The 16,678-nt window shown below is 31.5% G+C and overlaps 1 protein-coding gene across 2 annotated transcripts in view; it reads right to left on the bottom strand.

The window, feature by feature from the left end:
* LOC128554336 (uncharacterized) overlaps positions 1–10,191 on the bottom strand; it is a 45,899-nt gene extending 35,708 nt beyond the window's left edge. Inside the window, exon 1 of one of the 2 annotated variants that reach the window (XM_053535610.1) lies at positions 9,984–10,191. The gene's annotated coding sequence lies outside the window, so the exon portion shown is untranslated. Of the gene's footprint in view, positions 1–8,825; positions 9,225–9,983 lie in introns of those variants that run through there. The other variant, XM_053535612.1, reaches the window with a different exon arrangement.
* Between the last annotated feature and the right edge of the window lie 6,487 nt (positions 10,192–16,678).

Below are 16,678 nucleotides of genomic sequence, written 5' to 3'. Positions count from 1 at the left end.
AAACATAATGTTGTCGCTGTGTTATTTCGTTATTATTAATTAATAACATGTCACAGTGTTCTCCGTATTGATATTTTGATATGTACAATGGATAAATACTATTTTTTTCATAGCCAAATATATTAAAGAAATATCAATTAAAACTTCTATTTTAGTTATTTGATTTAATGTAACAGGAAATTTAATTCCAGTATAATCAAGATCGTTTATATGTTTTTTTATATTTTGAAACTCTATGAGGGTTTTCTTTAACAGGAAATTTGTAAGCTAAATGACACCATCTAAAACATTCGTTGTCATCATTCTTTATATTTATCAATCCTTTTCTTGGATGTTGTAGTGGTTTTGGTAATTCTAAATAACTTGAAGCAGCCAATGGACTATATTTATATCTATTTATATAATGAGCATCAACTGACTCTATTCTCCAGCCACTTCCTTCTGAAATCCAGTTGCCAATTCTATTTATTATTTCATCAAAGGCTTGACGTAAGATGTTTTTTATTTCGTTTGTATTAATAATAATTAAAGCCTTTGGTTGAAAATAAGCTGATTTATATATTGTATCTGTTGTACTCATTTTTACAAAAGTTATTTTTAAAACAACTTTATTTTTATACCTTTTAAAGCTTTAAGTTCAGATTTAAATATTTCATAAGAGTCGTTTATAGTTAAATATAATTTATTTTTTGGATCTTATCTATATTCAACTTTAATTTCAAATTTCTTAATATATTGATTTTTTGATCTCTCAATTTCCATCTATATATTATATTTAGAAAAAAAAATCGTTAAGCAAAAAAGGGTTAAAAATAATAAAATAAATAAAGTTTAAAAAGAAATAAAATATTTAAATTTATATCTTTTTCCGTTAGTTTTTGATATTCTACTTTTTACTCTGTTTTTCCCTTCGCAGCACATTTATATTAACCCGGAATTAATACGAAGGTCTTTAAATGCTGCGTAAGTGCTTTTATAACTTTTTTCTTCATTATTATCACAATCGGTTGCAATAACTTTTTTAGGATTGTTTCGGTGATTATTCCGTTTAGGACAATCACATAACCTTCCGGTATTTTCCTCTTCTAACATTAAACAACCACAGTCCCATTCAAATAAATTCCTTTCTAATAGAAAAGGATCTATAACATTTTGTAATTTATCAATGACATGGTTTTTATATTCATCGCTAACTATTTGATCAAGTTTTGATTTAATAACGTTTCTTCTTTATAGTACTTTTTTATATGAATTATTGTCTGGATTCATTATTTCTCCTAAAATGCTAGATAATTTTGGCATAATCATTCTATCTACCTTTCTATTAACCATCTATATATAATATACTTATAGAAAAAAATCTTTAAAAACGCACCTAAAGAACATTTAAAAAATGGGTAATATTATCTATATCTTTTGAATAAGATTTTAAACTTATTTTTTCTAAATTGTTATCAACTGTTAAAATTTTAATACCTTCTTGAGACATTCTGTTTAACCATTCTTTGTGTAATTTGTATAGTTTTTCTAAATAATCTAAACCAACTCTGTTTTCTTCAGTTCTGTTTCTTTATCGAAGTCTTTGAAAACATATTTCTGGGGTGGTTTTAACATAAACAAATCCATCATTTGGGTTTTTTCCGTATGGTTTTATAATATGATCAGTTGATAAAAGATTGTATACTGCCCACTCGGGATCATTTATAACACCGTTGTCGTGATGTTGTTTTGTAAAAACGTTACTGTTAGTTAAATAACACCGTTCGAGGACAGAAACACCATCAAACTGTTTAGCAGAAGATAACATTTTTATATGACTGTTTAAAGTTGTTAGCTGAAAAGGAAATAAATATTTGGAAGGTTCTTGAGCAGCAAGTTCAAAAAGGTTATATGAGTTATAATCAGAGTCCATAACATTTTGCCATTCATGAATTGGTTCTGGAATTATATTAAAATTAGGATTATATTCTTTAATAATATCTAAAAACGTACTTTTTCCTGATGTAATATTACCTTCGACTGATATAATTTTTCTCATTTATATAAAATTTCTTATAGAAAAAATCTTTAATATAACTCTTCTTCTTTTTTACTTTTATATCCGTTAATTTTTAATTCCTTCATATGCATTTCAAGAGGTGTTGAATAGTTTTTTTTTTCTTTCTGCATTTCTAATAGTATTGTAAAAATATCCTGAATAACTTTTTTCTCTTCTTCTTTATTTACTTTTCTAGGATCATTAGGGCCATGAACAGTTAAAGCTGCAATCCGTGCTTTTGTAATAAGTTGTTTTATTTTGTGGTGATGTAATTTTAAAATAGATCTTTTGTCTTCAACTTTTAGTCTATTAATGAATATAGTAATTATTGCTGGAACAGCACCAGCAACTGCTACAAATATAGGAACAGCTGGAACAAGTACTAATACAGCCGAGCAACCCAAAATACCTGCTGTAATCTGTAATCCTGTATTTACTCTTCCACAACACTTATAACTTTTTCTATATGCAGCAGCAAATTTAGTTAAGTGGTCTATTAATTGATCTATTGTTTCTGTTCCATTAGAAATTAGATTTTTATTACTCATTTATATAATATATTTTCAATTTAAATTTCTTCCAATTCACTAAACGGATCCCAACTATTAAATGTTTCACTGTAACCTTTCCATTTTACTAAAGCTTGTTTTTTCTTATAGTCTCGTCTAATAACTTTTTCTATTCTAAAAACCTCTTGTTTAGTAGGTAAAAGTTCTTGTTCATAAAATGAACCTTGAATTATTTCATCATTTAAATCTTTAATAGTGAATGTTCTGGGATTTGTATTATTAATTTTATAAATTATAAATATTTCCTCTGTCCAGTTTGGTGTATATCCTTTTTCAAAATGTCTTTTCAGTTTGCTTAAGCGAACTCGATCACCAATTTTAAATTTTGGTTTACTCTTTGGTATCTTTAAATTACCATATAAGTTAAAGTAAACAGTACCTTTATTTAAGTTTTTACTGGCTTTGGTTGGTGTCATTTTTATACTAGAGTGTTTTGTTTTGTTATATTTATCAACCATATCCTGCAAATTATCTAAATAAGTGTAAGTATTATTTGCTGTAAAATATTTCTACATTATTCTTTTTAAACTTCTATTAAATCTTTCTATTACTACAGCCTTTCCTTCATTAAATGTATGGTACGTGTTAATCTTATTGTTATTCAAAAATGATTCAAACTTTTTATTATAAAATTCTTTTCCTTCATCTACCCATAAATTTGTTGGTGTTCTACCTTCTGAAACTATTTTATAAAATGCTTCAGTAACAGATTCTCCAGTTTTATTCTTTAATGGAATCACCCAAGCATATTTACTGAATATATCAATAACGGTTAATAAGTACTTTACTCCTTTATTATATTTTGAAAAAGCTTGCATGTCAACTAAATCAGCTCACCAAGTATCATCAATGCCATGGACAATCACTCTTCGTTTCCTAAATTTTCTTTTAATTGGTTTGTGTAATTCTTCTGCTAATTCATCACTCCAGCGGTAGCTTGGTACAGTTATTTTGGGGGTGAACTCTACCCCCTTTTCCCGTTTTTTGACTTTTGTCCCAGCCCAAGTTTGTATTTCGTTTTAATTATAGGTTTCACAACTAAATGTTTTGCAATCTTTTCTCCAAATGTTTTTGATTTAGTGTTATTTAGGTCGGAAAGCATTTGTTTATCACATGTGCCTTTTTTACACCGCTGTCATAGCAAAGGTCATGGTCTCTACATACTGCATCTAGTTCATTGACAGGAGGTCCATTATCTAAAGCATTTCCAGGCCCACAATAGCGAAATCCAGGAAGTGTTAACCCTTTTTTAGGTAATAAAGGTAACATTGCTTTGTGAATATCACGTTTAACAAATTGTGTTTTTATATTACCGCAGGATGCACATTGAGGTCTTAACATAAGTCTACCATTTTTTGTTGTAACATATTGAGGATTTATACTATCAGTAAATTTCCGTTCTTTTACACAATATATTTATTTCTGATTCATTTATATTATATGTATTTAAAATTATTAAAATCCCCCACTTTTATCAAAAAACAAAAGAAAAAAACCTCCTGATCCTGGAATCGAACCCCTGACCGCGGCGGTAATAAAAACTATTTCGTTCCGTCTAACCGATTGAGCTATGAACGCTTGTGTATAAGCGTGTGTAAATATCGATATTTATAATTAAACGGTTTACCTCTAGCAAAGCGTTTCAATCGTTTTTTTTTTATTCTGATGTATTTACATTTTTCTATGTTGACAGTGTTTTTTATTTTATAATACATTTTCAGTGCTTTTAATTAATTTATCAAATAATTTCAAAGATTAAACATTAAAAAAAATAACATACAATTAATCAAATACTTGGAATATTAAAGATAAATTAATCTTTGTCATTTTTTCTTTTTTCAATATAGATTTTTAACTCGTTTGCTTGTTAATCGTTTAATATTGACAGTATATGAATGAAGAATGCGGAAGTAATATGCTTTTCAGTGTGTGAATTTTTCTTCCTGGTTTTTTTAATTGTGTAAGAAAGCCTTGGTCCCTTCAGCCTTACGTCCATTAAATCAGATGTTTTCATTTGGTTAAACTGGAGGTTTTCATTTGGTTTAACCAAAGATAGAATCTTAGATTCTGCTAAAGATTTTCAGGGTATCAAGGATACCAAGTTAATATTTTAAGACAGAAACTAAGTTTCTACTAAAGTTAAGGGTAAGAGCAAAGTGCACTTATAGAATCGGGCAAGGGGTCAAGCGAGGTCATACTGTTTTAATCGCCTTACATTCTAAACTACTCTTGTGCACCACCAACCATGTCATTGCAGTAATATAATATCGCTATTCGATGAATGAAAATCGTTTTTGGGGGGCGATTAGCTCCAGAGTGAACAATACGGTTTAGATTCTCTTAATACCATATGCCTACAAGCAAGAGTAAACAATCACCTCAGAAATAGTCCTAACATTTCTGCAGAACAGTTATAACATGCATGGCGTAAAAATATGTATAGCTGTCCAAAATACATAAAATATTATAATTTCTACGCGATTATGTAAATAGTTATGTCATGCATCTCTCTGTTATCCTTTCAGATAAATTTAGAAAATATTACATAATGAAGGTAAATTAATCCGCCCCCTATGAATGAAATGTCCGTATGAATGGAACGTTTTCGCCTTTTAGTAAGGTAAATCTCAATGACATAATACACACACTGTTGCAGATAAAGCTAATATATCGTGCGAAATGTAAGACGTATTTCACAAAAATATATAACATATCGAATTAAAATTTTATCGAAACACTTACACAATGTTTATGTTGTTTAAATGGATTCCAGCGACCACTTCGTTATAGCTTATGACCTCGGTCTATAAACAGTTCATGAAACAACACAATTTCATTCATAACAAATGTCGATATGAATTATACTGTGCAATATTAATTATATGTTTAAACAAGAGCTGTCACAGGAGACAGCGTGCTCGACTATTTCGATGCTGGATAGTGAAACTGGGCACATCTGAGAAAACTGGAGCTGTCACTGGAGTGTTTATTAACTCCAATGGTGGGTGAAGATATTGCACAATAGCCTGAGTCTGTGTCAAATATATTAAGTAATAAGAGAAGTACAGATTAAGTGTATCAAAACACTATACTAGTACAGCCTAAGCAAAAAGGGGGGCATAATTAATTAAATATTAGTGCAAGAGTTATGCATCTTGAATCATATGATGTGGGTGATGATGTGGAACAACTACTTCAAGTTTGAATCAAATGCATTTCATAATAACTGAGATATAGTGAAAATGCATCAAAATTAACTTTAAATTCTAAGTAAAAGGGGGCATAACTCATAAAAAAATGGTGCTAGAGTTATGCACCTTGTGTTAAATGGTGTGGGTGATGATGTTGAACAACTATTTTAAGTTTGAATCAAATCCATTCAGTAATAACAGAGATAAAGTGAAAGTGCATCAAAACTTAAACCTGAAATTCTTAGTAAAAAGGGGGAATAATTCATGAGAAATTGGTGCCAGAGTTATTCATCTTGTGCCAAATGGTGTGGGTGATGATGTTGAACAACTATTTTAAGTTTGAATCAAATCTATTCGGTAATAACAGTGATAGAGTGAAAGTGCATCAAAACTTTAACCTGAAATTCTAAGTAAAAAGGGGAATAATTCATGAAAAATTGGTGCCTGAGTTATGCACCTTGTGCCATATGGCGTGGGTGATGATGTTGAACAATGATTTTAAGTTTGAATCAAATCCATTCAGTAATAACTGAAATAGAGTGAACGTGCATCAAAACTTTAACCTGAAATTCTAAGTAAAAAAGGAGAAAATTCATAAAAAATTTGTGCCAGAGTTATGCATCTTGTGTCATATGATGTGGGTGATGATGTTAAACAAGTATTTTAAGTTTGAATCAAATCCATTCAGTAATAACAGAGATAGAGTGAAAGTGCATTAAAACTTTAACCTTAAAAACTAAGTGAAAAGAGGAGATAAATCATGAAATATTGGTGCCAGAGTTATGGCCCTTATGTCAGATGATGTGGGTGATGATGAGGAATAACTATTTCAAGATTGAATCAAATCCATCAAGTAATTACAGAGATAAATTGAAAAAAGGGGAAGTGTAAAAAAAGCTTTAACCAAGGTGGAGACGCGGAAAGACGCCGACGCCGGGTCGAGTAGGATAGCTCTCCTTATACTTCGTATAGTCGAGCTAAAAATGTATTACATTTACTAGGTGTGATTTTGCAAATAATACAATAAATAATGAGCACAAAATATGAATAATGTAAAAGGGAAGCATAAGTGTTAAAGATAAATTCTTCCAGATTCTAAGGGAGGTAAGAGCTGCGTATAATTACCACAGTAACATGAGAAGAAACAAATGACCACATTCTACGATTTTTATACCGAAACAGCGTACACGTTACATTTTGCTACATAATTAATGTTTACATTTAAAATAAAAACTATAATATTATTTGATTCAACAGCAGTTTGTTTGTTTTTTTTTTTGTTTGTTGTTTTTTGTTGTTGTTGTTTGGTTTGTTTGTTTTGCTTTTTTTTTTTTTGTTGTTGTTGTTTTTTGGGGTGGGGGGGGGGGGGGGTGGTAATTTTTATACAAAACGAGTTCGTTTTAGAAACATTCTGACGTAGGCTGAAAGACATATTGTAAATGTGCTTTGTTTCCAATTTCCTTCAGGAGGGATTTTGTTTCAACGCCCGTTTTCAACTGTAATAAAGGTTAAATTAAGATAGAGGACCCGTAATGTTTAATAATTGCATTAAATTGATACAGTCTTGAAGTTAACATTGTTTCGCACTGCATTTTTTAAAACAAAAATTTGTATAATTTAAGTTATTTTACCAAAAATTTTGAAAAAAAAGAAACATCAAAGTATTGCGTAACAATTATAAAACACAAATTAAAACTGTCGATAACATTTTTTTTTCTGAAGAGCCTCAAGTAAAATGATTAAATCGGACAGAAATTATGATCCAACAATGAAAAATTATGGCCTTGCTATCTGCATTCAAAAATAACGATATGGTAGAAGTAAAACCTACCTATATTTCTTCCGCAATATGTAAACTTAAGAATAAATGCAAAATAAAGCACATCTAATTCAGTATTTCTAAATATGTCTAAACCTCCACCCTTCTGTATGAGAGGTTAAATTAAACAGTAAAAAGTGGCTTATCAAATAAAAGAATTTCGCTTTTGTACAACAAATCAATGATAAGTCTTGAAAAAAACAGTTTATCTTACTAGATAAAAGAAATATAATGAAAAAAGTGTTTGGTCCTAGTGGGGCTTAAATCAAGCCCTCCTAAAAAATTAAGTTAAAGTAGGTTTATGGTAGGAACTGAATACTAAAACGGGTCCGTCAATTTTCCTAACCATCGTATTCGGGAATGAACAGGACTAGACCATAACCATTTACAGTCCGGTTGGTAGCGGGGTTCGAACCCAAAATTTCCATCAGACCGACAAGAAAATCGTCCCATCAGTACTTTAGTGCTTTGATATGTAACCCTAACCCTGTATTTAAGAAATGAAACTCTTGCTTATCACACGGATTGTACGGATGAACAGTTTTCCTGTATTCATGCGTGCAGAGTCATCGTCGATACTGCAACATGATATGGTAGCATAATAGGTGCAGAGTGCAGACCATTGAAAAACTTACTGTTGATGCATACCTCGTTGAAAGTAATATGGTGTATAAATTTTCGTATTCATAAAATACCCAGACCAGTTTTTATACATGGGTAAATATAGTTGTTAGTTACAAAAGTAGCCTTGACATAATTTTATACGACGAAATCATCTCGAGAGTCGCCGCAAGTAAATACTTGTTAATAGAGCTTGAAACAACCTCAATCTTAAAACCTGTTAACTTTTAAAATCTTGTAAGATATGTACCTGTCTACATAGAATTGTTGAGCAATACAAAATCCGATAGAATGGTTTATTGAAGCACTTAATTTTAGAAGCCACGTTTTTTACTGATTTTGTGCACTAAGTAAGTAAAACAATAAATCACTTTCAGCTCATTTGACTTTTTATACCCTAAAGGTATTTAACTCCTCATTCATTTTTAAGCTCTTTATCTTTGTTTAAGTGTGCAAAATTTGTCTATCGCATTTCGATCGTTTTTTGTAAATCATGTCGAATGTTAAGTACTATCTACCCCAAGTTACGCACAGTATTTAAATTTCACCATTTGTCACCCTTAATAATTTTGAGAAATTTGACTTACCTACTTTCTCTATAATCACTTTATCAAAAATGAAACTTCTTCTTGGTATTTAAACTAAATATAGTACTTTATTTGTTAAATAAGTACGACATGTTTTATCAAAATTCATCAAACTACTATTACATTGTGTACTTACTTACAAGCAAATTATCTCTCAATCAGATTGTACTACATTATGATGTCTCAATGTTTTACCTTGATCAAACATTATGTATAACTACCGAATGTCTTATATGTAAAGTACATTGTTTAATACCTGTAATCTTAGAGCTAATTACTTCCAATATGTATTCATAAATAATAGCAAATGATTTTGCAATGTTTAATGTATAGGACAGTGCCTGCAGCGGATAAAAACACGGAAAATCCTTCAAGGTAATCTGTTTACAATTATCTATGTACAACTTTTGTTGTTGATGTTGTTATTGTTGTTGTTGTTTTTATTTTAGGGTGGGGTGTTTATCTGTTCTTGTTTTTTTCTTTTTGTATTCATTTTCATTAAAAACAATTATGAGCAAGAGTCAAATGAAATCAAGTTAGATATAAAATATTAAATCCTTTTAAACAATATACTTTTGACCTCACTATATATAACATGTAGTGCATTTTGATGCTAAATCACTCTTGTTATTCAGATTCCTGGTTAAGAAAATAATTTCAAATTCTATAAGAGGTTTTAGTTATGAATTCAACTTCTTAGCTAATTTCCCTCTTTCTTTAAAGTAGCTTGTAATACTTTTTAACAAGAGTGAATTATTACTTTTAAAATATGTTGTAATTATTGAAAACTGTGGTAGTAAGCAATGAAACATACGTAAGAATGCCGGGTAACATTAAATATTGACCCTGTTGAAAATTGACCCCATTGATCAAAATTTAATGTTGAAATGTTGGCGGGATCAATTCTCAACGTTGAAAAAAGACCCATGGGTTTATTTTAAACGGGGTCAGTATTAAATAGTACAGGATGAAAGCAGAGTCTTTTTGAGTATAATCATCCTTATAATGGGCTCTGCTTTGTTAGAACAATATTCTGTCATTTATCTGTTAAAAACTGTTAGTTCTAAATATACGGCAATACAAAACTGTTTAAATACAGAAGGAGATTTTCAAATCCTTACAAATGCTTAAGTCAAGTTAACAAAAGCCAAACATTACCTTGTGTGTTGTTCCAGTTAAATCTCTTTATATTGCATCTTCCCATCGGCATATGTTTCTTGTACAATGATGAGGGGTAAGTAAATAATAAAACTACATAACATGTGACAGCGATATGCAAATAAGCAAGTTTTAACGAGACACTGCTTCGCGGAAAAGCCCACACTTTACTGACAAGCATTAGCATAATGAGATTTTACCCGTAACGGTAGCAAACTAGCTCTATCGATCAGTATTTTCACATTTAGTTCATGGAATAACAGTGAGACAGTAAGTAATTGTGATAGTTAACAGGTATTTGATGATTAATATATTATACTTAATTTGTCATTTTGCATTTACATGCAGTAGTAGTGATTATGATATACATGTTTAACTTAGATACCTTTACTCGAAGTTTATAAATAGACTTTACGCTTCACTTGTATTTACCTATTTTGATTCAGATCATTTTTGTTTTCATTTGCTATGTGTATACGTATGTCTCCGCGTACAAATTGGCGAAATAATACACTGGATAGGGATGTGAATTGTTTGAGATTCTTGAGTTATCGAGTGGTTTGAAAGGCTCTCCGTCCGCTCGTTTATTATATTTTGGTGATTATGTAAATTCAAATCATCTTTTTGTCTACTATCTGTGCCTCAGTTTAGAGTAATGTAAAGGTAACGAAGGACACTTTACAACATGGTGAAAGGCCCTCCATTGAATTGAGATATCTGATTAAAGCAACTTGTGCATTGGTTTTAGATTTACCTTAGAGTTACCAATCCTTACCTTGACTAAAAAAGTCTTAACTTTTATTCAACAAGTCCAATTTAATATTGCAAGCACTTTTCAGTTTAGATGAACGTAGATTTTTTTTAATTTAGTAGGACCTAATTGTTTATGTACACTTAAGCTTAAACACAATGACACTAATTATAATCAATCAGTCAGTCAGTGTTTAAGTTAAATAACGGTCCATCCGCCCTTTCAGACACTATGAAGCATAGAAATGCCACGTAGAGTATAGACCGCGACCAAGTCCCTTTTCATGTTCTTGAAATGTGATTTTAGTTCGAATATAGGGGTATTGATTACTTTGAGAGTTTTGTCCAAAGATAATGAATTTTGTTGCCGAATTATGACTATACAGCGCAAGTAATGCTTATTATGTAGTCTTTAACAAGCCCTATCTGATTGCACAAACGGAAAAGAACATATAAATTTTTAAACCAACTTCATGCTAAGTAATATGAACTTTAGATAATTCTTCGGTAGTTCTTGAACGTTTATACTGTTTTTTTTAACTACATAGTAAAATCAATCTTAAGATATATCACATTGTTTGAAACTGCATAGTAAAATCTATCTTTAGACGTATCACATTGTTTGAAACTACATAGTAAATCAATCTTTAGATATATCAATTTGTTTGAAACTACATAGTAAAATCAATCTTTACAAGTATTGCATTGTTTGAAACTGCATAGTAAAATCAATCTTTACACGTATTGCATTGTTTGAAACTACACAGTAAAATCAATCTTTAGATGTATCGTATTGTTTGAAACTACATAGTAAAATCAATTTTTAGACGTATGGCGTTGTTTGAAACTGCATGGTAAAATCCATCTTTACACGTATTGCATTGTTTGAAACTGCATAGTAAAATCAATCTTTACACGTATTGCATTGTTTGAAACTGCATGGTAAAATCAATCTCAAGACGTATTGCATTGTTTGAAACTGTATGGTAAAATCAATCTCTAGACGTATTGCATTGTTTAAAACTGTATGGTAAAATCAATCTTTACACGTATTACATTATTTCAAACTGCATAGCAAAATCAATCTTTAGACGTATTACAGTGTCAAATCTCTGTAGATATCCTTCTGTATAAGCCCTTCAATGAGTGAACATTTAAAATAATGCTAAGGTATGATGCAGATCATACAGGTATTAAAATCTGTCAAAACTACAAATGACATCAAATCACTTTTCGACTACATTAGCCTTCCCAAGGGTACACAATGACCATAAAACGACGTCAGCGACGACGACGTCAAATTTAACAGTAATTTGCGGAAAATCATTAACAGGTCGTATGATATATAAATACTGCTGAAAAAAATAGAATTGATATGGTTATGGATAAGAACCAGTAAAAGCCGAGATACATACACAGCATTAATATATAAGCTTTTAACAGATATTTATGAAAGGTATTGATATACAGTCTTTTAATTTAATCCTTGTGGAGACATAATACAAAAAGGATACATCCAAGAATTCTCTATTAAAGGTTTCGTTACTTCAGCAACATGCATAAAAGAGAAATCCGTGATAGTATTACCTTGAGAATAGAAATGTTCATATACATTTGTAGTTGTTTCTAGTACGTTATGTTTAAATTATAATTGCATGTTATTAATAGTATAAAATCAATTGAACTGTCAGACAGATCATGCTTTATATTATAGGAAGATGAATTTGTGGTACTCCAAAATCAATTAGATTCATTTATATTTAAATAGTGGCTACAGCGACATTAAAAACATTCACATACCCCACTATTTCTATTGTTCTTGCTCAGTGAAGAATGAACTATAACATTCTGAAAATTCTTAGGTCTATTGTAGCAACAATATGTTTTTTACATAATTATCTATATATACAATGCGTTGGTGCAGGCTTTTGTTTTGTCGGGGCTACGCTCTTGGAGCGTGGCCTTCCTCGATCAGTTGTAATCAACGTTAAAATGACAGTTTTGAATACATCCAGTCTGAAGGTCATGAATACCTCTTAAACCTTGTGAAGTACCTTTAAAGCATCAAATAGGTTCTGTTTTATAGAAGATAATGCATGTTTTTTTGTTGTTTTTTTTGTTTTGTTTTTTTGAGGCCCCATATGGGTAACCCCGTTTATTCCTTTACATACATGAAACAACAACATACACAGGCTATCATCCAGTATACAAAAGCAATACAATAAAATGCAAACAACACAATGAATAAATATAAGTTTCAGTTATTCAATCATGGTTATCAAATATGTATCGATTCAAATATAATATTCCATATGTATGTAGAAGGATTTTTTTAAAATGAAAGATGTGATGCTGATTGATGAAAATGGAAGGGGATAAATAAGAGAAGAAAAAATGGGGGGGGGGGGGGGCGGGCGGGGGATCGTTTCCATTTAAATTGAAAATCTGTATTCGATTTATGTAAAGAAAGAATGCAATTTTGGGGTGGCTAAATTTCAGTTAAAAAAGACCATTTGGATTCATGTTTATCTAATCTGTCTTTCATTAAAGCTATTTCTTTTTCCAGGGATATACCCAAATATAAATAGTCAAGAAACTGTTTAAAAATTGGAAGTATCTTCCTATATTTCATTCTAAAAATGAAAATCTTGCATAATATAATAACAAAATTTATTGAACTTTTTATTTTAGTATTTCCTATACAGCCAAAACAAACATCTTCAAAATTGACCGTATAGGTGATATTTTTAGTTTCGAAAAAAATGTTAAGTCTATTCCATAAAGCCTGCACGTGCTGGCACTCCCAATACAGATGCTCTGTTGTTTCAATATTAATATTGCAGAAATCACATAGATAACTGGAGACCAGTTTACATGTATATAAATATTTGTTTGTTGGTAACAAACACATTAAGAATCTATACTGAAAACTTCGAAGTGTTGTATCAATAGTAGTTGTAAGCGGTACTGTATATATACGCTTCCAGTTAATGTCACGATTTTCAACAACATCTTTCCATTTGGTTTCTGCTTTTATGTCTTCAATGGGCATACATTTTATTTGAATTTTATATAGTAATTGATTAGGTTTATCAATAGTTTTTATTTTATTAATTAATGTATTGTCCCTATTATTATTAAAGAAATTTTGAGTCATATATTTTATGCTGCTTTTTGGAATACTCTTTATTAATCTAAAATAGTTAAGGTAATCATGTTCTTCTAAATCTAGAATTTGTTTCGCTTCATTAAATCCGTAAAAACATTTTTGCCGAAAGTCGAACAACTGGTCTCTATATTTTATATTATTATTATACCAATTATTCCAGAAAATTGTTTTGTTTTGCATTCGTATTTCCGAGTTATTCCATATAACATGGTTTATATCTTCTCTTATTTGGTTGTATTCGTGACTAATCTTAAACCAAGCAATTAGAATATCTTTTAAGAATACATTTTTTATTGCAGATAAGATCTACGTCATCTTTATTTAAGTTACATTCAAAAACTAATTGAGCACCAAACTTTTCAAGAGCATTTAGTACGTAGAATAGTTTCCAGGGACCTTTGTTCTCGTCACATATAAGTCGTTTTACCCAACAGGCTTTTATGGAATGCAGAAACAACCTAATATCTGTTAGTTTTAACCCTCCTAGTTCATAGTCCTTAGTTAAAACCTTACGTTTTATTAGTCCCCTACTGGTTGAAAACCAGTTTTGGGGACTATAGGAATGCACTTTTCCGTCATTCCGTCCGTCCGTCTGTCTGTGCCCGCGAAATGATGGTTAAGTGACTGCATAACGGTACTTTCTCTTTGATGTCATTCATTCCGTTTTGTTTATGTGACTATTTTTCTTTTTATGTGACTGTTAGAACAATAGAGAGAACAATGGGGGAGTCACATAAAGACCGTTTCGTTAGAACGTCCGTCCGTCCGTCCGTCCTTCCGCAATTTCGTGTCCGGTCCATAACTCTGTCATCCATGAAGGGATTTTAATATTACTTGGCACAAATGTTCCCCATGATAAGACGACGTGTCATGCGCAAAACCTGGACCCCTAGCTTAAAGGTCAAGGTCACAATTGGAGGTCAAAGGTCAACAGGGCTTTTTTCATGTCCGGTCCACAACTCTCCCATCCTTGAAGGGATTTTAGTATTACTTGGCACAAATGTTCCCCATGATGAGATGACGTGTCATGCGTAAATCACGGACCCCTAGCTCAAAGGTCAAGGTCACAATTGGAGGTCAAAGGTCAACAGGGCTTTTTTCCTTTGCGGTCCATAACTCTCTCATCCATGAAGAGATTTTAATATTATTTGGCACAAATGTTCCCCATGAGGAGACGACGTGTCATACGCAAAACCTGGACCCCTAGCTTAAAGGTCAAGGTCACAACTGGAGGTCAAAGGTCAACAAGGCTGTTTTCCTGTCCGGGCCATAACTCTCCCATCCATGAAGGGATTTTAGTATTACTTGGCACAAATGTACCTCATAATAAGACGATGTGTCATGCACAACTTTCAGACCCCTAGCTCAAAGGTCAAGGTCACATTTAGCAGTCAAATGTTAACATAGCATGAACAGGGTCTGTTTCGTGTCCGGTCCATAACTCTGACATTCATTAAGGAATTTTAATATCACTTAGCACAAGTGTTCTCCATGATGAGACGACGTGTCATGCGCAAATCCCGGACCCCTAGCTCAAAGGTCAAGGTCACAATTGGGGGGTCAAAGGTCAACAGAGTTTTGTTCCTGTCCCGTCCATAACTCTGCCATCCATGAAGGGATTTTAATATTACTTGGCACAAATGTTCCCCATGATGAGACAACATGTCATGCGCAAAGCCCAGACCCTTAGCTCAAAGGTCAAGGTCACAATTGGAGGTCAAAGGTCAATAATGTTTTTTCCTTGTCCGATCCAGATCTCTGTCATCCATCAAGGGATTACAATATTACTTGGCATAAATGTTCCCCATGATGTGACGACCTGTCATGCGCAACACCCAGTACCCTAGCTGAAAGGTCAAGGTCACACTTTGAGATCAAAGGTCAAGAGGATTTTTTTCCTGTCCGGTCTATAACTTTGTCATGCAAAGCAGAATTTAGATATCATTTGGCACAAATATTCCCCTGGATGAGACAACATGTCATGCGCAAGAACCAGGTCCCTAGGTCTAAGGTCACGGTCATATTTAGAGGTCAAAGGTCAAATTCAAGAATGACTTTGTACGGAACATTTCTTCTTCATGCATGGAGGGATTTTGATGTAACTTGGACCAAATGTTCACCACCATGAGGCACCCTTGTTTTTAGAATTACGTCCCTTTGTTTTACTATAAATAGATTTTATTGTAACTTTTTTATTACTGGTGGTAGAGAAAAATCAAGACCACTTTTCTGTGGTACAGCATGCATGTTACATCCAATTTTTAGGTGTATTTTGACCTATCTCTACCTGGTAAAGAGTTTTTTTTTTGTTTTTTTTTTTAAATTAATTTCCCTTTGTTGTTACTATAAATAACTTACATGACAACATTTTTATAATCAGCCAAAAAAATTAAATATGAAAACAACTGTGGGGTTTTATATATGCACATTTTAATCCAAGTGTGTTGTTATAACATATTGTATATGTAGTACAATATTGTTTATATATCATTGACAGATATCAGTTCATTATGTTTTACTGCAGTAGAGAAAATTAGGTGCCTTCCAGTAGGGGACTTTGTATTGCATGGCAATACTTCATTCACTTGTTTTCTCAGATTTATTATCCCATATAAAACTGAAGACCGTTCGGATAATATCTGTTATAATGTTTTCTGATGGATTCGGCAAGACAGTAAAGGGATATATGAGTTTTGGCAGAGCAAACGTTTTTACTACAGTCACTTTACCTAAAAGAGTGAGTTTTCAGTGTTGCCATTGTTTTAAACAATTTTTG

The sequence above is a fragment of the Mercenaria mercenaria genome, unplaced genomic scaffold (assembly GCF_021730395.1).
Source record: "Mercenaria mercenaria strain notata unplaced genomic scaffold, MADL_Memer_1 contig_4949, whole genome shotgun sequence".
Taxonomy (NCBI): Eukaryota; Metazoa; Mollusca; class Bivalvia; order Venerida; family Veneridae; genus Mercenaria; species Mercenaria mercenaria.
The sequence above is the reverse complement of the archived record's forward strand: the minus strand, read 5'-3'. Positions and strand labels throughout refer to the sequence as shown.